The 23,809-nt window shown below is 39.3% G+C and overlaps 2 pseudogenes; both read right to left on the reverse strand.

The window, feature by feature from the left end:
• On the reverse strand, nt 1-961 carry LOC126071018 (olfactory receptor 7G2-like; annotated as a pseudogene).
• Nucleotides 962-17,288: 16,327 nt separating this feature from the next.
• On the reverse strand, nt 17,289-23,598 carry LOC126074025 (olfactory receptor 7G3-like; annotated as a pseudogene).
• Between the last annotated feature and the right edge of the window lie 211 nt (nt 23,599-23,809).

Below are 23,809 nucleotides of genomic sequence, written 5' to 3' on the forward strand. Positions count from 1 at the left end.
CTAAAATGATAGTATTCTACTGATGAATGTCCTCAAGGGTCCCCTTGTGTCTCTGTTCCTCAGACTGTCGATAAAAGGATTCATCATTTGAGGGACCACACTGTACATCACTGAAGCTACTGCTATCTTCCTGGGAGAATGTGTAAATGCAGAACTGATGTACACACCAAAGACTGTTCCATAGAATAAGGACACACCTGAAAGGTGAGACCCGCAGGTGGAAAAAGCTTTATACTTTGCACCCACTGATGGCATTCTCAAAACAGAGGAGAAAATCTGAGTGTAAGAGAAAATGATTCCAGAGAGAGGAACACCACCCCATACAGTAGCCACGAAATACACTAGGATGTAATTGATGCCGGTATCAGAACAGGCGAGCTTGAGAATCTGAGCAAGTTCACAGAAGAAATGAGGCATTTCCAGGTCTATGCAGAAAGACAAACGCAGCACCAACAGACTGTGAAGGAGGGCATTCACAATGCTAGTTAGTAAGGAGAGCAGGGAGAGCAAGCCACAGCAGTGGAGGTTCATGATGATGGTGTACCTCAGTGGGTGGCAGATGGCCACATAGCAGTCATAGGCCATTACTGCAAGGAGACAATTTTCCAAACCAGTAAATATCATTACGAAACAGGCCTGGGTCAGGCAGCCTGCGTAAGTGATGATTTGATTCTGTGCTTGGATGTTCACCAGCATGTTCGGGGTCATGGTTGTGCTGAAACAGATATCAACGAAGGAGAGATTGGAAAGAAAGAAGTACATGGGGTTGTGGAGGTGGGAGTCAGAGCTGACAGCCAGGACAATGAGTAGGTTTCCCAGGAGGGTGGCCAGGTACATACATAGATAGAAACAAACTGAATAAGACAGGCTGCAGTTCTGGATCCTCTGTAAGTCCCAGAAGAAGAAATTCTGAAACATCTGTTTGGTTTCTAGGTTCCATATTGTTGGTGAATCTGATGGAGAAGATGGGATGACAGATAATCAAATGTGTGGCTCCTGGATGCCCAGCAAGAACATCACCTGGGATCTTTTTTGAAATACAAGTTTTTCAAACTCACTCCGGACTTACTGATGATAAACTCTGGGATGAGGATCAGCCATATGTGTTTCAACGAGACTTCCATGTATTTTGATATAGGCTAAAGTTTGAAAACCACTGCTGGTACAGTGTTCAGCATATGGGGCCCTCACAGTGACATGTCCTATTGTGATTGTGTGTGTGTGTGTGAGTGTGTGTGTGTGTGTGTGTGTGTATGTCATGGATTAAATCATATTCCCCAAAAAATGTGTGTATCAATTTGGCTGGGTCATAATTTCCAGTATTGTGTGATTTTCCTATATATTGTAAATCCTACCTCTATGATGTTAATGAAGGCAGATGGGTGGCACTTGTGTCAGTGAGGTAGGACTCAATCTAAAGACTGGATTGTGTCTTAAAGCAAACTCTTGAGATATAAAAGAGAGAAGCAAGCAGAGAGACAGGAGGACCTCACACCACCAAGAAAGCAGTGCTGGGAGCAGAGTGTGTCCTTTGGACCCAGGATACCTGGGCAAAGAAGCTCCTAGTCTGAGGGAATGTTGATGAGAAGGTTGACAGAGAGAGAAAGGCTTCCCCTGGAGCGCACACCCTGAATTTGAACTTTTAGCCTACTTTACTGTGAAGAAATAAATTTCTCTTTGTTAAAGCCATCCACTTGTGGTATTTCTGTTATAGCAGCACTAGATGACGAAGACAGTGTGTGTGTGTCATGAATAATAGCACCTGGCATCTTTTACTCCTAGGACAGAAGTGGTGAACAGTGCAGTTGAGGGAAGACAAAATGAGAGAACATTCCTAGCATAATAAATGCTAACTTCAGGGAAGAATTTAAATGGTGAAACTTCCACTGGGAATCTTGCTCATGTAGAGAAGCAGAAGGAAGAAACACCCTAAATGAACATCAGTGATATCAATATTCATTTGGTATGGATGGGATGATGAAATTTGTAGCAATGAAAAAGAATAAACTAGGTCTAGATGAATCAACACACATAATGAAATCCTTGCAGAGGAAAACAAAAATTGTATGACAAGAAGTCTACAGCAAGAAATTTTTTTTTATTATTTTTAAACTCTACTCGAGTGTCATGGATTGAATTGTGTTCCCAAAAAATATGTGTCAACCTGGTTAGGCCATGATTCCCAGTATTGTATGATTGTCTACCATTTTGTCAGCTGATGTGATTTCCTTATTAATGTCTATCACTATGATGTTAATGAAATGAATTAGTGGCAGTTATATCAATGAGATCTACAGGATTAGATAATGTTTTAAGCCCATCTCTTTTGCGATATAAAAGAGAGAAGGAAGCAGAGAGACAAGGGGAACTCATATCACCAAGAAAGCAGCACCAGGAGCAAAGCACATCCTTTGGACCCAGGGTCCCTGAGTCTGAGATGCTCCTCCACCAGGGGAAGACTGATGACAAGGACCTTCCTCCAGAGCTGACCGAGAGAGAAAGCCTTCCTGTGGAGCTGGTGCCCTGAATTTGGACTTGTAGCCTACTAGACTGTGAAAGAATAAATTTCTCTTTGTTTAAGCCATCCACTTGTTATATTTGTTATAGCAGCACTAGATGACTGAGACACCTAGTGAGTTTTTTTATTTTTTAGTGGATAATTCAAGCACAATGAAAAATAGAGAGAATAACAATGAAGGGTTGGGCACCCACCAGTCCACTGGCAATTCCCACGCATCACCACCCTTGCTTTAGATATTTTTATTGCAACAAAATAATGCAGAAATATTTGAGGCCCTTCCACATCATGTATTTTGCACAATATTGATTCTTTTCCTTCTCCAGGGCTAAACACTACATTAACTTGATTGACCATATTACTCCTCACTTTTTACAATATGTAGTATAATCTTCCATAGAATTGCACAGTTTGTATTTTTTAAAGCTTTATATAAACAGAATTGTACTGTATATGTCATTTTACATTTGGCTTTCTTGGTATGTTTTTTTTATGAATGTTGATACCTTTAATTGTGCTTCATTAATTTTAACTACAATAGAGTATTCCACTATGGTATTACACCATAATATATTTTTTCATTCTCTAATTGAGTTATTTTACTAATTGCCCTCTGTCTATCCATCTACTGCCTTATGTGTATATATATGTATATATATATATATACATATATATATGCGTGTCTGTGTGCATGTGTGTCTGTCTATGTGCATGTGTGTGTGTGTGTGTATGTACGTACATATACAGAGAGAGAGAAATATACATGTAGCATATAAACCCATGACTGGGGGATACCATTACATCCAAGATGCTGCTGATTCTGGGATGGAAAAGAGAGCAACAGAGAGGATTACAAAGGAGATGTTTTCTGTATACATATTATTTTGTCACTTAAAAAAAAAATACTTGAAGCTGCTACAGCAGAACATCAACAATGTGAATTCTGGAAGGTGTAAAAGGTGTTTTTGTTTGGTTGTTTCATTATACTGCCTGTAGTATTCTAATTTCAAATATTTGGTAGTTTTATAAAGAGAAACAAATAACCTAGCGAGGCAGCCTGCTAAGTCTGCCTGGATCTCTGCTTCTTCCCCCAGAGTTCTCAGAGCCTGGCACCAGGGATAATACCAAAACTTTCCGAAAGATGGTATATCAAGTACCAGGGATAGGAAGATAAAGTGAAGCTCAACAACTCTCCTCACCACCACCAGCACAAGAATACAAGTAAATGGCAGGGAATTTTGTAATACTTTTCATTGTTTGAGAACGGGTAGGTTTCTGCACAGAAAGAATTTGATCCTTGCCATTGTAGAGACACAGTAAGAGACTAGCTGAGTAAGAGCTGCCTGATTCGGGTACAAACACACAGGGAAACATGTCAAGAAGATGGGAGACATGTAGGAGTCCATGAGTGACTTGGCTCTAATCATTTCATGCATGTACTGTCTTCACACCTTCCTCTGGATGAAGCTACAAACACTTGTCCTCATTTCCAAACATAACTAAGGGATTTAGGTTACCTGGCTGGCATCACGGAGGAATGATGCTTGACATCTGCCCTGGATGTTGGATGATGTAGCCAGGTCAGTACTCAGGAAAGACAGAGGTACCAAGGGAGGCACTAGGTTCCTGGGCATGAGAACCATCTCTGAACAGAGTCTCAGGTGCATTGCTTTTTGACTGGAGAAGGGCTTTTGAGTGAAGTGGTCACAGGTAGACTACTTGCAGCCTCTGTGTCTCTGGGGACTCAACATCCAAAGCTCCTCATTAACGAAACACTTTTCTTATCATTCTATTCCCAGGGTAGTGTAAATCCTGAAAGACCAAGCCAATGCAAACCAACAGAATCTACTGCTGACAAGTCAATTCCAACTCATAGCAACCCTGTAGGACAGAGTAGAATTGCCCCACAGGGTTTCCCAGGCTATGATCTTTAAGGAAGCAGACCACCACATCTTTCTACTATGTAGCAGCTGGTTGGTATGAATACCAACTTTTCTTTTAGCAGCTGAGCACTTAACCACTGAACCCTCAGGGCTCCCTGACCAACAAAATGTTGTTGATGTTGTTAGGTGCTGTTGAGTCGGTTCCAACTCATAGAGACCCTATGTGCAACAGAACAAAACACTGCCCAGTCCTGAGCCATCCTTACAATCGTTGTTATGCTTGAGCTCATTGTTGCAGCCACTGTGTCAATCCAACTCATTGAGGGTCTTCCTCTTTTCTGCTGACCCTGTACTCTGCCAAGCATGATGTCCTTCTCCAGAGACTGATCCCTCCTGACAACATGTCCAAAGTATTAAGACACAGTCTCACCATCCTTGCTTCTAAGGAGCATTCTGGTTGTACTTCGTCTAAGACAGATTTGTTCGTTCTTTTGGCAGTCCATGGTATTTTCAATATTCCTCGCCAACACCACAATTCAAAGGCGTCAATTCTTCTTCAGTATTCCTTAATCATTGCCCAGCTTTCACATGCATATGATGCAATTGAAAATACCGTTGCTTCGGTCAGGTGCACCTTTGTCTTCAAGGTGACATCTTTGCTCTTCAGCACTTTAAACAAGGTTGCTCATCTGCATATCGTACTTTGTTGATGAGCCTTCCTCCAATTTTGTTCCCCAGTTCTTCTTCATATAGTCCAGTTACTTGGATTATTTGCTCAGCATACAGATTGAATAAGTATGGTGAAAAGATGCAACCATGATGCACAACTTTCCTGACTTTAAAGCACACATTATCCCCTTGTTCTATTCGAATGACTGTCTCTTGATCCATGTACAGGAAAATTAACTCTTCTGAAATGAGAACAATTAACCATTCCAGAATTTCCATTCTTCACAATCTTATCCATAATTTGTTATGATTCACACAGTCAAATGCCTTTGCATGGTGAATAAAATACAGGTAAACATCTATCAGGCATTTTCTGCTTTCAGCCCGGATCCATCTGACATCAGCAATGATATTCCTGCTTCCATGTCCTCTTCTGAATCTGGCTTAAATTTCTGGCAGTTCTATGTTGATATATTGCTGCAACCACTTTGGAAGGATCTGTAGCAAAATATTACTTGAGTGTGATATTAACGATATTTTCTATAAGTTTTGCATTTTTTTGGATCACCTTTCTTTGGAATAGGCATGAATATGGATCTCTTTCAGTCAGTTGGGCAGGTAGCTGTCTTCCAAATTCCTTGGCATAGACAAGTGAGCACTTCTAAAACTGTATCCATTTGACAGACCCCCACATGCCTGTCAGTTTGAGGTACTGTGGGGCTTGCCTGTTGCTGTGATACTGGAAGCTATGCCACTGGTATTCAAATAGCAGCGGGCCACCCACGGTGGACAGGTTCCTGCTGATCTCCTGGACTAAGACAGACTAGGAAGAAGGACAGAACAGTCTCCTTCTGAAAAGAATTACCTAATGAAAACCTTTTGAATAGCAGCAGAACAATGTCTGATATAGTGCCAGAAGATGAGACCCTCAAGTTGGAAGGCTCTCAAAATACAACTGGGGAAAAGCTGCCTCTTCAAAGTAGAGATGACCTGAACAATCTGGATGGAGCCAAGCTTCCAGACCTTCATTTGCTGATGTGGCACAACTCAAAATGAGAACAACTACAAACACTCATTTACAATAAGAACATGGAATGTACGAAGTATGAAACTAGGAAAATTGGAAATCATCAAAAATGAAAAGGAACATATAAACTTTGATATCTTAGGCATTAGTGAGCTGAAATGGACTGGTATAGGCCATTTTGAATTGGGTATTCATATGGTTTACTATGCCAGGAATGACAACTTGAAAAGGAATGGCATTGCATTCATTGTAAAAAAAGAACATTTCAAGATCTATCCTGAAAGACAATGCTGTCAGTGATAGGATAATATCCATATACCTACAAGGAAGTTCAGTTACTACTACTATTACACACCAACCTCTAAGGCCAAAGATGAAGAAATTGAAGATTTTTACCAACTTCTGCAGTCTGAAATTGATCAAACATGCGATCAGGATGCATTGATAATTACTGGCAATTGGAATGCAAAAGTCGAAAACGAAGAAGAATCAGTAGTTGGAAAATGTGGCCTTGATGATAGAAACAATGCCAGAGATTGCATGATATAATTTTGCAAGGCCAACTTCTTCATCAAAAATAACATTTTCAGTAGCATAAATGGCGACTGTACATGTGGACCTCGCCAGATGGAATACACAGGAATCAAACTGACTACACCTGTGGAAAAAGAAGATGTAAATGCTCTATATCATTAGTCAGAATTAGGCCAGGGACCGACTGCAGAACAGACCACCAATTACTCATATGCAAGCTCAAGTTGAAACTGAAGAAAATTAGAACATGGCCATGAGAGCCAAAGTATGACTTGAGTATACACCACCTGAATTTAGAGACCACCTCAAGAATAGATTTGATGCATTGAACACTAATGACCAAAGACCAGATGAGTTGTAGAATGACATCAAGGACTTCATATACTAAGAAAGCAAAAAGTCATTAAAAAGGGAGGAAAGAAAGAAAAGACCAAAATGCATGTCAAAAGAGACTCTGAAACTTGATCTTGAATGTCGAGTATCTAAAGCAAAAGGATGAAATGGTGAAGTAGAAGAGCAGAACAGAAGACTTCAAAGGGCAGCTTGAGAAGACAAAGTAAAGTATTATAATGAATGACATGTGCAAAGACCTGGAGATAGAAAACCAAAAGGGAAGAATACACTTGGTATTTCTCAAGCTGAAAGAACTGGAGAAAAAATTCAAGCCTCCAATTGCAATACTGGTAGTTTCTGTGGGAAAAATATTAAATGATGCAGGAAGCATCAAAAGAAGATAGAAAGAATATGCAGAGTCACTAATTGTCGACTAATTGGTAGACTTTCAACCATTTTAGGAGGTAGCATACGATCAAGAACTGATGGTATTGAAGGAAGAAGCCCGAGCTGCACTGAAGGCATTGGTGAAAAACAAGCTACCAGGAACTGATGGAATACTTTTTTTTTTTTTTTTTTAATTGAGGGACAGCAAGTGGGAAGTTGGATATATAAGTCTAGCATTCGGGGAAGTGCTCCTTTCTAACTATAAATTTAGGATTCATTTGTCTTCAGATGAATTTTAAATAGATGAGTCTGGATGCTGTTGCAAAGGGTTGAATGTAGCTGGAGAAGAAGAGGTCTGAGGACTGAAACAGGAGGCCCTCCGGTGTTTAGAGACTGGAAAGATGAGAAGACACATCAAGAGAAATAGTAGCTAGTCAGATACGAATAAAGTCAAAACAATATATGGTGCTGAAAGCCAAGTGAAGAAAGTGTGTCAATATGTAATAAACTGAGACAATGTGGTTGAAAAGAGAAGGACAGAGAATTAACTGACCTGGACTGGGTTGGACTTGTTAAGGTAGAGAACATTGGCAGCTCTTCAAAAGCACTGTCTGTAAAGTGTTGCGGCAAAGGCCTGATTGCATAGACCTCAAGAGTAAATAGAGAGAAGAATTGGGGAGAGTGAGTGGAGACATCTCTTTTGAGGAGTTTTGCTATATGAAGAGGACAGAGAAATGAGTCTACTGGTAGAGCACAATGAGGGGTTCAGGGGTGGTTATTTTTTCTTTCTTTTTTGTAAGATCTGAGGAATTCATATATCTTGCACGCTATTGAAAATGAACAAGTCAAAGGGAGAAACCTGATGATGCAAGAGGGAGATGGGGGAATTACCAGAGTTATGTCCTAACATAGGCAGGAGAGACTGAATTCTATGCACAAGTGGAAGTGTTGGTCTTGGTTAAATCCACCTGACTATAATTCTTTCAAGCAGAAACAGAAAGCAAGTAACCTTGGAAACATTAAAAAAATGAAGTACTCAATAATATAATTTGTCCCAAAACACACACTGAGATATGCAGTTTTACAGGCACATTCTTCAAAGCACTCAAGGGAGTTAATTTAAAGATTAAAGGAAGGTTTCAGAAAATGTTAGGGACCGGATATTCTTTATCTCCCTTTATAAGGCCAGCACAACCTTAGTGCCCAAACCAGACCAGGTTAGCACAAGAAAGAAAAATCCCAGGGTTTAAAAATTTTGTACAAGAACAAGGAGAAACAACATCTACCTTGATGGCAAATAAGAACAATGGGGACTATTTGTCTTACCAACCATCAAGATATATCATGGATCTATAATGACTAAAACAGGATAGTTCTAGTATAATATAGAAAGATAGAACTAACAGGATCTTAATCTATATGAACACTTATCAAAGACAGAAGCATCAGACATTTTATTTATGACAACATGGCATTGCAGAGAAAGGATGGCATCATTCAGGAAATAGTGCTGAGATCATTTTTTATCCATACAGAAAGCAAATGAAATTGGATTCTCCATCACATCATATTCAAAGATAATTCCAATGCCTTTTAAACACAAAAGTAAAAATGATTAAACGTTTACAAGACAATATAGGCAGACATTTTTATGAGGTTGAAGGAGTTAATCACTTCTTAAATGAAAATACATCATGCACAATCCAAAAGGGAAAACGCTGATCAATCCAACCAACTTAAAAATAAGCCAGTAAAACAAGTCACTTGAGAATGAAAATTCCAAGTTTTCCTTTCAGGATAAAAAAGAGAACACAGCAGGACAAATAAACATCCAATGAAGTATTTCCAAATATGACATTGCCTACACCACAAGTATCAATTGCTAATATATATTCAAATAAGTAAACTAGGATAATGGCTGAAGTAAGTGCTTAAAATATAGGAAACAGAAGGAATTACAAAAGGAGAAAGAGAGTGCTACACTTGTAAATCAATTGTGCTGACTCACATTCATTAGGTAAATTCATTTAATTCTACTTGGCAGGCACTGTTCTAAACATTTGTAATCATAGTAGCACTGAACCCCACTTCACACATTTCTAATCAGAGCATTCCTTTAGTCCTTCCAAGGTAATGAAATTTCTCTTGACAGTAATTATTTTTAGAATGGGCATATGCCCCAATTCAGGCTGACGATATAGGATGTTCTCTGGGTGATTCCTAGGAAAGATTGTCTCTTAATTGTTACTTTTGTTGTTAGGGGTCATCAAGTCAATTCAGCAGAATGAAACACTGCCCAGTCCTGTCCAGTTTTCACAATCATTGCTATGTGTTGAAGCCCATTGATGCAGCCACTGTCAGTCCATCTCTTTCAGTGGCTACCTATTTCTCCCTGACACTCTATTTTACCAAGCATGATGTCCTCCAGGGACTGATCCTACCTAATAACATGTCCAAAGTACATGAGAATCAGTCTTTCCATCCTTGCTTCTAAGGAGCATTCTGGCTGTATTTCTTCCAAGACACATTTGTTTGTTCTTCTGGCAGCCCATGGTATGTTCAAGACTCTTTGTCAACACCGTAATTCAAAGGCATCAATTCTTCTTTCATCTTCTGCATTCATTCCGCACCTTTCACATGCATATGAGCCAACTGAAAATACCTTGGCTTCGGTGAGGTACATCTTAGTCTTCAAATTGACATCTTTGCTTTTGAACATTTTAAAGAATTTTTTGCAGCAGATTTGCCCAATGCGATGCATCTTTTGATTTCTTGACTGCTGCTTCCATGGGTGTTGATTGTGGATCCAAGTAAAATGAAAGACTTGATAAGTTTAATATTTTTCTCCATTTATCAAGAATTAACTGATATGTACCTAGCTGTTATGTTACCCAGTTGTTTTAGAAGAATATGCTGATTGAACAGTCAGGCAGCTTGGATCACCAGTTGCCTTAGTTATTAGTGCTGCTATAACAGAAACACCAAAAGTGGGTGCCTTCAACAAACAAAAGTTTATTTTCTCACAGTATAGTTTAGGCTAGAAGTCCAAATTCAGGGCATTGGCTGCAGAGTAAGGCTTTCTCTCTCCACAAGTTCTGGAGGAAGGTCCTTCTTGTCAATCTTCCCTTGGTCTAGGAGCTTCTCTGCTCAGGAATCCCAAAGCCAAAGGACATCCTCTGCTCCCAGCACTGCTTTCCTGGTGGTACGAGGTACCCCTGCCTCTCTGCCAGCTTCTCTCTTTTAGATTTCAAAAGAGATTTGATCAAGACAAATCTAACCTTGTAAATTGAGTCCTGCTTCATAAACATAACTGCCTTTAATCCCATCTCATCAACATCATAGACATAGATTTTACAACACATAGGAAAATCACATCAGATGACAAAATGGTGGGCAATCACACAATACTGGGAATGATGGCCTAAGCAAATTCATACACATTTTTTAAATAATTTTTATTGAGCTTTAAGTGAACGTTTACAAATCAAGTCAGTCTGTCACATATAAGCTTATATACACCTTGCTCCATACTCCCACTTACTCTCCCCCTAGTGAGTCAGCCCTTCCAGTCTCTCCTTTCGTGACACATACACATATTTTTAGGAGATAAAATTCAATCCACGTCAGCAATATTCCTTCCACATTCACGCATCCTATCCCAAGCCCAAAACAGAAGACACAATCACTTAAATGATGGTATCCTACTGGTGATTTCCTCAAGGCTCCTGTCATGTCCCTGTTCCTCAGGCTGTAGATAAAAGGGTTCATCATTTGAGGGACCACAATGTACATCACTGAGGCTACTGCTGTCTTGCTGGAAGAGTGTGTAAATGCAGAACAGATGTACACACCAAAGCATGTCTGAAAGAATAAGGAAACAACTGAGAGGGGAGACCCACGAGTGGAAAAAGCTTTATGCTTTGCACCCACTGATGGCATTCTAAAAGTAAAGGAGACAATCTGAGTGTAAGAGAAAATGGTTCCAGAGAGAGGAACACCACCACAAAAAAAAGCCACAAAATACACTAGGATGTAATTGATGATGGTATCAGAACAGGCGAGGTTGACAATCTGAGCAAGTTCACAGAAGAAACGAGGGATTTCCAGGTCTGTGCAGAAGGACAGATGCAACACCATCAGTCTATGAAGTAGGGCATTCACAACGGTGATTAATAAGGAGAGTAGGGAGAGCAAGCCACAGAGCCGGGTGTTCATGATGGTGGTGTATATCAGTGGGTGGTAGACGGCCACATAGCGGTCATAGGCCATTGCTGCAAGGAGAAAATTCTTCAAACCACTAAAAACCAGGACAAAGCAGACCTGGGTGAGGCACCCTATGTAAATGATGCTATGATTCTGTGCTTGGATGTTCACCAGCATGTTCGGGATCATGGTTGTGCTGAAACAGATATCAGTGAAGGAGAGACTAGAGACAAAGAAGTACATGGGGGTGTGGAAGTGGGAGGCAGAGCTGACAGCCAGGATGATGAGTAGGTTTCCCAGGAGGGCAACCAGGTACATGGACAGAAATAGGCTAAAGAGGAGGGGCTGCAATTCTCGATCCTCTGTAAGTCCCAGAAGAAGGAATTCTGAAACACCTGTTTGATTTCTGGGTTCCATATTGTTGGTGAATCTGATGGAGAAGATGGGGTGATAGATAATCAAAAGTGTGGTTCCTCGACACCCAGCAAGATCATTACCTGAAATCCTGTAAAAATGTAAGTTCTTGGGACCCACTCCAGACTTACTGATGATAAACTCTGGGATGAGGACTAGCAGTTTATGTTTTAACAAGACTTCCATGTGATTCTGATGTATGCTGAAGTTTGAAAACCACTACTTCAGAAAGAGATGTTCTTGTCTACATTGTGAACCTAAGTATTTATTCAAATCTTTCTTTCCACTTACTCCTCTTTCCTCATCTCCCTCCAATCCTTCTGAAGGTTCAAATTTTATTTGAGCACCCACTCTATTTCAACACACTGTACCAAGTTATGAAGATGAAGTAAAGAATAAGCATGGCCTTTTCCCTTCAGAATTATTCCATGCCTTCAAATGGATTAAAACAATGAAATCCATTTGAGCAATAGTTGTCAAACTTTGGAATCCTTCAGAATCCTCTGAAGAGCTTGTCAATGATGAATTAGTTCATACTGTCACCCCCATCAACCTGGGGGTACACTTGGGAAAGGTGGTGTTATGTCATAGACACAATGTGCAAAGTGAGTGAGTAGCAGTGATTGTGTCTGAGCTCAGATTACCTAACTGCCGAGTTGATTCTCTTGATGTCTCTCTGTTAATGTCTCTGGATAGTACACAATTAATACCCCTAGTCACTCAGATTTCATAATTCCCCTTAAAAATTTTAATATCTCCTTCGAATAAAGTCTTCAGGGTATTTCCACTTCTGCCTACGATGTTAGTATGTAGCAGATGGGATGGCATCCAACCAGGTCCACACTTGGGATCTGAGGTGAGGATTAGAAAATGTTATCTATAAACCTGGAGCTCAAAAGACTTCCTCATGGAAACATACGTCATCTGCATTAGTGACTGAATCCAAGAAACGCTAGGCAACTAAATAGATGAGATTCTCTGTTCTCCCAATTATATGAAGTGTTAAAAAATTCTTCCCTGGACATGATAGGTGGCACATCATTCTTTTTAAAGTCTATTTCATCAATGAGGACATTCAAATGGCAAACAACCATGTGAAACGATGCTCAAAGTCATCCTTTAGGGAGATGCAAACCAAAACCAAAAAACGAGATATCCCTTTGCCCCTATTATAATGACAATGACAAAAAAGAAAGAAAACAATAAACGTTGGAGAGGATGTAGAGAAATTGGAAACCTCATCTATTCCTGTGGAAATGCAAAATGGTATAGTTGCTGTGGAAAACAGGTTGGCCATTCTTCAAAGGGTTGAACATGGGACAACCACATGACCCAGCAACCCCAATGCTAGACCAATTGCTATCAAGTCAATCCAACTACATTCCCAGAAGAAGTGAAGTTAGAAATGCAAACAGATACCTGTCCACTGATGCTCCTTGCAGGACTTTTCACAATAGCCAAAGGTGGAAATAACTGAAATGGTCAACTGATGAATGGATAAACAAAATATGATACATACACACAATTGAATATTTTGTTGGTGTCCAGTCTAATTCCAACTCATAACAACCCTATGAGAAGGAGTAGGACTGCCCCATAGAGTTTCCAAGGCTTTAATCTTTACAGAAGCAGATTGACACATCTTTCTCCCATAGAGTGGCTGTTGGATTCCAACCACTGATCTTTGAGTTAGCAGTCATTTGCTTAATCACTGTGCCAACAGGGTTCCTTTTGGATAAACCTAGAAAAGATTATGCTGGGGAAATAAGTCAGTCACAAAAGGACAGACACTGTATAAAGCCATTTATATAAAGTAAGCAAACATAAATAAACCAAAGCTTATTAATGGTTCCCAGGGGTAGAAGGACTGGGACAAGAGAGTTTTTTATTAGAAGGCATTGAATGTATGTTCCTGGTGGTGGGATAATTTGGAAAAAGATACCTAGAATGGTTGCACAACTTGAAGAATGTAAACAGTGTCACTGGACTGAATTTCAGTGTCACTGAAATTGTCGAATTCCTGTATGTTTTGTTGTGTGTATTTGTACCACAATAAAAAATTAAAAAACAAAAACTTATGGAGAAGTTGCAATGATGAGAAATGAGTAGGCAAAAGGCAGTTGGTACAGTGCTCAGCATATGGGGCCCTCACAAACCTATGTCCTATTATGATTGTGTGTGTATGTGTGTGTGATGAATATTAGCACCTGGCATCTGTTACTCCTAGGACAGAAGTGATGAACAGGGCAGTTGAGGGAAGACAAAAAGAGAGAACATTCCTAGCATAATAACCGCAAACTTCAGGGAAGAATTCGTATGTGGAAATACCTACCAGGAATCTTGCTCATGTAGAGAAGGAGAAGAAGGAAACATCCTAAATAAACAACAATGATATCAATATTCATTTGGCATGGACAGCTGAAGAAATATACAGCAATGAAAACAAATGAATTAGGTCTAGATGCATCAACACAAATAATGAAAACCTAGCAGAGGAGAAAAAAATTGTATGAGAAGAATTCTACTTACAACATGAAAAAACTTTGATTTTTTTTTAAACCTAAGAAGGTATTTTTGTATTACGGATACTTCAAGAATAATGAAAAGTACAGAGAATAACAATGAAGGGTTGGGTACCCACCAGTCAACACTATCAATTCACACACTTCACCACCCTTGCTTTAGATATTTTTATTGCAAGAAAATAATGTATGCATATTTGAGATTCCCCACATAATGTATTTTGCACAATATTGATTCTTTTCCTTCCTCAGCGCTAAGCACTACATTAACTTGCTTGGCATTGTTCCTCTGCACTTTTTACTATATTTAATATTGTTCACCACAAAATTGCATTGTTTGCATTTTTAAAACTGTATGAATGGAACCATACTGAATATGTCATTTTACAATTGGCTCTCTTAATATTTTGTTTTAAATTAATGCTGATACATTTAATTCTGCTTGATCTTTTTAAGTACAATAGAGTAGGTATTTCACTATGTTATTACACAACAATTTGTTTCTTCATTTCCTAACTGATAGTTATTATAGTTATTGCCTCCTAGCTGCGTATCTACCGGGATTCTCCTTAGAAGCAAGGATGGTGAGACTTGGCTCACATTCTTTGGGCATGTTATCAGGGGAGATCAGATTTGGAGAAGGACATCAGGCTTTGTAGAATAGAGGGTTAGCAAAAGAGAGAAAGACCCTCAATGAGATGGATTGACACAGTGGCTCCAACAATGGGCTCAAGCATAACAATGATTGTGAAGATGGTGCAGGACTGGGCAGTGTTTCGTTCTGTCATACACAGCATTGCTATGAGTTGAAACTGACTCAATGGCACCTAAGAACAACATGTATATACATATACACAGATAGAGAGATACGTACATATAGAATATAAAACTATGAACGCTGCTTATGGAATGGAAAGAGAACAACAGAAAGGATTACAAAAGGCATGCTTCCTGTATACATATTATTTTGCCACTTTAAAAAGAATACTTGAAGTTGCTACAGCAGAATGTCAACAATTGTCAATTCTGGAAATGTGTAAGAGGTGTCTTTTTTTTTTTTCATTACACTATCTATACTGTTCTAATTTTAAATATTTGGTAATCTTAGTAAAAGAAACAGACAAATTAGTGAGGTACCCAAGTCTGTGTCTCCAATTGCTTCCCTGGAGCCTCACAGCCTGGCACAAAGTATAATACCAAAACTTTCCCAAAGATGGTATATCAATAACCAGTTACAGGAAGATAAAGTGAAGCTCACCAACTTTCCTCACCACCAGCAGGACAAGAATACAAGTAAACAACAAGGAATTTTCTAACAGTCATATTTGAGAAGGGCAAATTTCTGCTCCAGAAGAAAATGATCCTTGCCATTGTAGAGACAGAGTAAGAGATTAGCTGAATAAATGCTGCTTGATATTGCTTCAAAAATACGAGGAAATATGTCAGAAAGATGGGAGACGGTTAGGCAGGAGTCCATGGGTGAGTTGGCTCTAATCATTTCATGCATGTACTTTCTTCACAGTTTCCCCTGGATGAAGCTATAAGGAAACACCTATCCTAATTTCCAAACATTAACTAAGGGATTTAGGTTATCTGGCTGGCATCACCAGGAATGATGCTTGACATCTGCCCTGGATGTTGGGTGCTGTAGCCAGAAGATCTGCACTCAGGGAAGGCAGAGGGACCAAGGGAGGCACCAGGCTTCTGGGCATGAAGACCATCTGTGGGCGGAGTTTCAGGTGCACTGCTCCTTGACTAGAGAAGGACTTTTGAGTGAAGTTGTCACAGGCAGACTATTTGCAACCTCTGTATCCCTGGTGGCTCAATATTCAAAGCTCCGTTAACCACTTTTGTTGTCACTCTGATCCCAGGGCAGTGCAAATTCTGATAGACCAAGACAATCCAAGCCAACCAAATCCACTGCCATCGAGTCAATTCTGACTCCTAGTGACCCTTTAGTACAGAGTAGAACTGCCCTACAGGATTTCCAAAGCTGTAAAACTTTACAGAAGCAGACTGCCACTTCTTTCTCCTGCAGAGTGGATGGTGGGTTTGAACCTCCAGCTTTTTGGTTAGCAGCTGAGTGTTTAATCGCTTTACAACCAGGGCTCCCTGAAAAGACAATAATAAATGGGAATTCAGGAAGGCTGATTGCCTGACCCTTAGAGGCCAGGTGACTGCTATTTACTTTTCTTCACCTGTTCCTGCTCATCTCCATTTCACACACCTTGCACATCAATCTTCCCTTTTTCCATACAACTGAAAGCATGTCTATCTCCTCAATGATATTAGGAAGTCTGATTCCAATTTAAGGTGTAAAAATATAGTTTATATAGGTGAACATATTATATTTATAACAGCTAAAATATGTAAAAATGTAAATACCTAGGCATTTATCTAAGCATCATTGAATGTTTCCTCAACCTTAATCTTCATTCTGCATGTTTCATAAAGCAGATTCTAATCTATTCTTTGTGGTCAATTCTGGCTGCAAACAGTATAGACAGAACTGTTACTTCCTGTTTTGATTTTTGTAACCATCTTTTACAATTTTGTCAAAATAGTTTCAATGTATATCTCCCTTTTCACTCAGGGACTATGAATTGAAAGTATAGTTCTTCATTTTTAATAGAGTTGTGAGAAATCACAGTGTCACTGGCTAGGACCAGTTTGCAGGTTTATCTGTACTCAGTAAATTTAGGTAAATGACAGCCATTATTTTATAGGTGAAGAGGTGCTCCAGGTTGATATTCACTTAAAAACCTTTTGTTCTTTTTTAAATCTCAAATTGTCTTCTATTTAAATATTGTACGGTTTTGCACTCTATAAATAATGTCCCAGTGCTGTCCTGACATACCTCCTTAGGTTGAGCCTTTACTGCTGTTCCCCATCAACATGTCAGTCACTTTGGTATGAGCCACCTGCATTTAATGGCACACTCTTTTTTTTTTTTTTCCTGGTCCTTGGTCATGGGCTGTTGTGCCCTTTAGTCTCATTCTGTTTTATGGGCCTGTCTAATCTTTGGCTGAAGGGTGAAGCTCAGGAGTGACTTCATTACTGAGCTAAAAGGTGTCCAGGAGCCATACACTCCAAGTTTCTCCAATCACTGTCAGGCCAGGAAGTCTGTAAACCTTTCATCTTTAAATGAGTTCAATATTTTCATATATTGATCAATTTATTTTACCACATGTTAACTGTTTCCATATGGACTTTGCTAATCTACGGTCTTCTCGACATGCCTTTTGAGAAAAAAAAAATGGCATTTTAAAGTCACCCTTTGCCATCCTAACACTATCACTTCAAACACATGAAATAATAGATAAAATACAACAAGGTGTAGTGGGAGCATCTTAGACAAGAGAGAGTGCACACACAGATGGAAAGAGACAGACAGAAAAAAAAAAAAAAAACCCTCACCATCATTCTGCAAATTACGATTTAAACAGCCAGGAATGAAAATCATTGTAAAACAAAAACAGGGAGCCAACAAAATCAATGATCAACATATGGAGACCAGCAGGAGTATAATACAATGAATGATGGAGAAAATAGAAGTGTGGAATCAAAGAGGTAGTGTGAGTATATTAGACAAACAGCCTCCTGATGATGGCAAGGGCAGATGCAGGGAGGCCAGTGAAAGTGCTTTTGTAAAAATCCTAAAATGATAGTGGCTTGGGTCATGGTGATAACAGTGAAGGTGGTGAGATTTGCCTGAATTCTGGATACATTTTATTGGTATAGATAACTGAGTTTTCTGAAAGGTTGGACACAGAGTAAAAGAGGAATAGAAGAATCAAAGATGGTGCTCAATGAGAGAAAACTACTTAACACCTGAAAGAATACAGTTGACATTCACTGTGATAGGTAAGGCCACTGTGTGGTGCAAAAGGTTACATGCTCAGCTACTAACAAAAAGCTGGGTGGTTCAAATCCACCCAGAGGAATCTTAGATGCATGGCCTGGTGATGTACTTCCAAAAGATCACTGGTATTGAAAACTCTATGGAAGACAGTTCCACTTCACACATGGGGTTGCCCTGAGTTGGAATCAACTTGACAGTAAATGATTCTGTTTTGTTTTTGGTTTTCTTGTTTTTTTTTTTTTTTTTTGAGATAGGTAAGGCTGTATGATGAGCAAGTAATTAGCAAAGCCAGATTATGTGAAGAAGAATGCAGCATCAGGTTTGGAGGAAGACTCATTAACAACCCATGATATGCAGATGGTACAACCTTGTTTGCTGAAAGCTAAGAGGTTTTGAAGAACTTACTGATGAAAATGATAGACGAAGGCCTTCAGTATGGATTACGTCTCAACATAAAGAAAACAAAAATCTTCGCAACTGGATCAATAAGCAATATTGTCATAAAGAGAGATAAGATTGAAGTTGTCAAAGATTTCATTTTATTTGGATCCACAATCAATGCCCATGGGAGCAAAAATCAAGAAATCAAATGAGTTATTGCATTAGCACATTTTCTACAAAACAGATCTTTAAATTGTATATAAAAAAAAAAAAGCAAGATGCCATTTTTAGGACTAAGGTGCATGGGACCCAAGCCATGGTGCTTTCAATTGCCTTATATGCGTGTGAAAGATGGACATCGAATGAGGAAGACTAAGAAGATCCGAAAACTTTGAGTTTTGCTGTTGGCGAAGAATATTGAACATACCATGGACTGACAGAAGAATTGCCACAAAAACTGTTTTGGAGGAAGTACAGAGAGGATGCTCCTTAGAAGCCAGGATGGCAAGACTTCATCTCACGTACCTTGGACATGCTATCAGGAGGGTCAGTCCCCAGAGAAAGACATCGTGCTTGGTAAAGTAGAGGGTCAGTGAAAAAGAAGACCCTCAACAAGATGAATGGATAGCATGGCCATAAAAATGGGCTCAAACATAACAATGATTGTGAGGATGGTACGGGACTGGGCAGTGTTTTGTTTTGTTGTACATAGTGTTACTATGAGTCAGAACCAAGAAGACAGCACCTAACAACAAAAATAACAACAAGAAAGCTGGAGGCAAGGTATACTGAGGAATAGCAAGGGGAAAGTTGGATATATAAGTCTGGGATTCAGAGGAGAATTCCTCTCTAAATATTAATTTGGGGCTCATTTGTGTTCAGCTGACTTTTAAATCAATGAGTCTGGATGCTATCACAAAGGAGTGAAGTTAAGCTGGAGAAGAAGAGGTCCGAGGACTGAAAAGAGAGACCTTCCAGTGTTTCAAGATTAAAGAACACATTAAAGGAGACTGAGAAATAGTAGCTAGTGAGGTAGGAGTGAAACCAAAATAATGTGTGGTGTTGAAATCCAAGTGAAGAAAGTGTTTCTGTAGGTAATAAACTAAGTCAATGTGGTTGACAAGTCAAGTAAGAGAGAGACAGAAAATTAACTGACCTGGACTGGGCTGGACTGGACTTAATGTGGTAGATAACGCTGGTGGCTCTTCAAAAGCAACCGCCATGAATTGTTGGGGAAAAGGCCTGATTGCATTGACCTCAGGAGTAAATGGAAGGAGAAAAATTGAAAAGAGTGAGTGGAGACATCTCTTTTGAAGAGTTTTATGGTAAAGAAAGCAGATAAATGAAGATACTGCTAGAGCACGATGAGGGGGTCCCTAGAGGTTTTTTTGTTTGTTTGTTTGTTTGTTTTAAGATCTGAGGAACTCAAATATATTGGATGCTATTGGACTCGAAGGCAATGGGCAATGGGATTGAAAATGAACAAATCAAAGGGAGAACCTGATGATGCAAGTGAGAGTTGGGAGAATTACCAGAGTTATGTCCTAACGTAGGCAGGAAAGATTGAATTCTATGCACAAGTGGAAGTGTTGGTCTTGGTTAAATTCAAGAAGCCACACGTCTCTCAAGAAGAAATAGAAAGCAAGTAACCATGGATACTTAAAATAAAATCCTCAATAATATAATTTGTCATGAAACACAACCTGAGATACACAGTTTTACAGGCAAGTTCTTCCAAGCACTCAGTGGAGCTAATTTCAAGATTAAAGGAAGGCTTTCAGAAAATATAAGTGAAGAGATATTCTTTATCTTATTTTATAAGGCCAGCACAAACTTAGTGCCCAAACCAGACCAGGTTAGCACAAGAAAGAAAAATTCCAGTGTTTAAAAATTAAGTGCAAGAACAATGGAGAAACAATATTTACCTGATGGCAAATGAGAGCAATGGAAAGTATTTGCCTTACGGACTGTCAGGATATATCATGGAGCTATAATATCTAAAATGGTATGGTTCTAGTATAGGACAGGAAAATAGAACTAAGAATATCTTCATGTATATGAAGAATTATTAAGTACAGAGAGGGAATCAGTCCCTTTATTTATAAAATGTAGCATTTCAGTGAATAAAAACAAAAAACTGAACCCATTGACATCATCAATTTTGACTCATAGCAGCACTACACAATAGAATAGAACCACCCCATAGTGTTTTCAAGAAGCAGCTGGTGGATTTGACTTGCCAACCCTTTGGTTAGCAACTGAGCTCTTACTTAACCCCTGCACCACCATGGCTTCAAGGATGGTATCATTCAGAAAATTGTGCTGAAATCATTGTATATCCATATGGAAATAAAATGAAATTGGATTCTGCATCACACCATATTCAAAAATCATTCCAATGTCTTTTAAACACAAAAGAAAAAATAATTAAATGTTTATGAACCATATAAGAAAATATGTTTATTAGATTGGAGGAATTGATCAGTTCTTGAATGAGATGTAACACACAGTCCAAAAGGGAAAAAAATAGATAAATCCAACCATTTAAAATTAAGACACTGGAGAATGAAAATCCAAAGTTCTTTCAATGTAACAAAACAAAGACAGCAGGACAAAAAACATTCAGTGAAGTATTTCCAAATGTGGCTTTGTCTACAACATAAGTATTAATTAACTGCTGATAGATATTTAAATTAATAAGCTAGGATAATGACTAAGGCAAGTGCCCAAACGTGTGAAAGCAGAAGGAATCGAAAAAGGAGAGAGTGCTACCCTTGGAAATAAATTGTGCTGGCTCACATTCATCTAGTATATTCATTGAGTAACTTATTAGGTGGCAGGCATTGTACTAAACACTTGTAATTGTTGTAGCACTTGATCCCACCTCAGACTTTTCTAATCAGAACATTCGTCTAATCCTTTCAAGGTAATGAAATTCCTCTTACTTGTAATTAGTTTTAGAAGGGGCATATGCCTCAACTCAGGAAGATAATATAGAGTGTGTTCTGGATGACTCCTTGAAAAGGTTATTTCTCATATACTGAGACTGAATAAGAAACAGTCAGTTTTCCATCTCTGCTTATTGTATTTTAAGTGACCACTGTGCTGCTGCAGCCATTGATGACCATCACAGGAACAGCTTTAGGAAAAAAACCAGTTTATGGAGCTGTGAAATGTAGCCCTGTGGTTCTGTAGGCTCTGGACCTACCCTACCTCTGAAATCTTTGTTTTTATATTTGGTGTTATGTGAGTTTAGACTTTTCCCTCAGTATACCTGAAAGTATCCTCACTCTTAGACTTGAAGTATCTCAAATCTAAATGGAAAAAAGTGAATGAATATAATTATGCCAAATGTATAGACGAGTAAACTGAGCTTATGGTTGCTGTTAGCTGCCCTCAAGTTGATTGTAACTCATGGCGACCCCGTGTGTTGCAGAGTAGAGCCACTCCATATGGTTTTCTTAGCTTTAAACTTTAAAGAAGCAGATTGCTAGAACTTTTCTTCTATGGTATCTCTGAGTAGATTTGAACCACCAGCCTTTAGCAGTTGAGTGCAAACCATTTGTACCACCTAGGGACCTTTCAACTGAACTTAGAAAGCTGAAATAAATATACAAAGTTCACACAGCTATTACAGAGAAGAGGTAGAATTCAAACCCAAGTGTTCTGACTCCATATTTTCACCCTTAACCATTACAATTTCTGAACTCCTACTATTCAAAGAACATAATCAGATTCTCTGAATCAGTATTATTTATTTCACTCAAGCATATTCCAACAGCTTAAGCCCAACGCATGTGATGCATTAATGAAAAGAAGATATTCTAGAGATGAGTTTCCTCAAAGCGCCCATTATGTCCTTGTTCCTCAGACTGTAGATGAAGGGGTTCAGCATGGGTGTGACCACAGTGTACATCACTGATGCAATTGCACTCTTCCTAGAGGGTAGAGTAGCTGCAGAGCTAAGATACACCCCCAAACCTGTCCCGTAGAACAAGGAAACAACTGAGAGGTGAGATCCACAGGTAGAAAAAGCTTTATACATTCCACCTGTTGATGGCATTTTCAGGAGGGAGGAGACAATTTGTACGTAGGAGAAAATAATCCCAAGGAAGAGTCCACCACCCAAGATACTAGTCATAAAATATTGCAGGATGTTATTAAAGAGGGTATCAGAACAGGCAAGCTTGAGGACCTGAGGAAGTTCACAGAAAAACTGGGGGATTTCCAGGTCTATGCAGAAGGACAGATGCAGCACCATCAGACTGTGGAGCAGGGCACTCATGATGCTAATGAGCAAGGAGAGTAGAATCAGCAGGCCACAGATGTGGGGGTTTATGATGGTTGCATACCTTAAAAAAAAAAAAAAAAATTAGTGGGTGACAAATGGCCACATAGCGGTCATAGGCCATTACTGCAAGGAGACAATTTTCCAAACCAGCGAAAACAAGGACAAAGCAGATCTGGGTGAGGCAGCCTGTGTAACTGATGGATTTGCTCTGAGTCTGAATGTTCACCAGCATCTTGGGGACTGTAGTGGTGCTGAAACAGATGTCAGTGAAGGACAAGTTGGAGAGGAAGAAGTACATGGGGGTGTGGAGGTGGGAGTCTGAACTGATGACCAGGATGATGAGCAGGTTCCCAGCCACAGTGATCAGGTATAAGGTCAGGAACATTCCAAAGAGAAGGGGCTGCAGTTCTGGATTTTCTGAGAGGCCCAGGAGAAGGAATTCTGCTAAGCCTGTTTGGTTTTCTGATTCCATGTTTGTTGATGATTCTGACGGAAAGAATAGAGTTGAGATATACAACAGATGTACAAAGGTCCCTTATTTTACAGAAACACTGTAATCTGTATTGTGAAATAAAATTAATATTATAAATTTTTCCTGTGGTTCTCTCTCTCTGTGTCTTTCTCTCTCTCTCCTCTCCTCCTCTTTCTCCTCTATCCTTTTCTCTCTCCTTCCCTCTCTGTTCTCTTTCTTCCTACACGCTCATTTCTCTCTGTTCTCCTTTCACCTCCTCTGCCACTTCTTTCCAAATACATTTAAGTACCTACTCTTTTTCCACATTTGTCAA

This window comes from Elephas maximus, chromosome 3 (genome assembly GCF_024166365.1).
Source record: "Elephas maximus indicus isolate mEleMax1 chromosome 3, mEleMax1 primary haplotype, whole genome shotgun sequence".
In the NCBI taxonomy this organism is placed as follows: Eukaryota; Metazoa; Chordata; class Mammalia; order Proboscidea; family Elephantidae; genus Elephas; species Elephas maximus.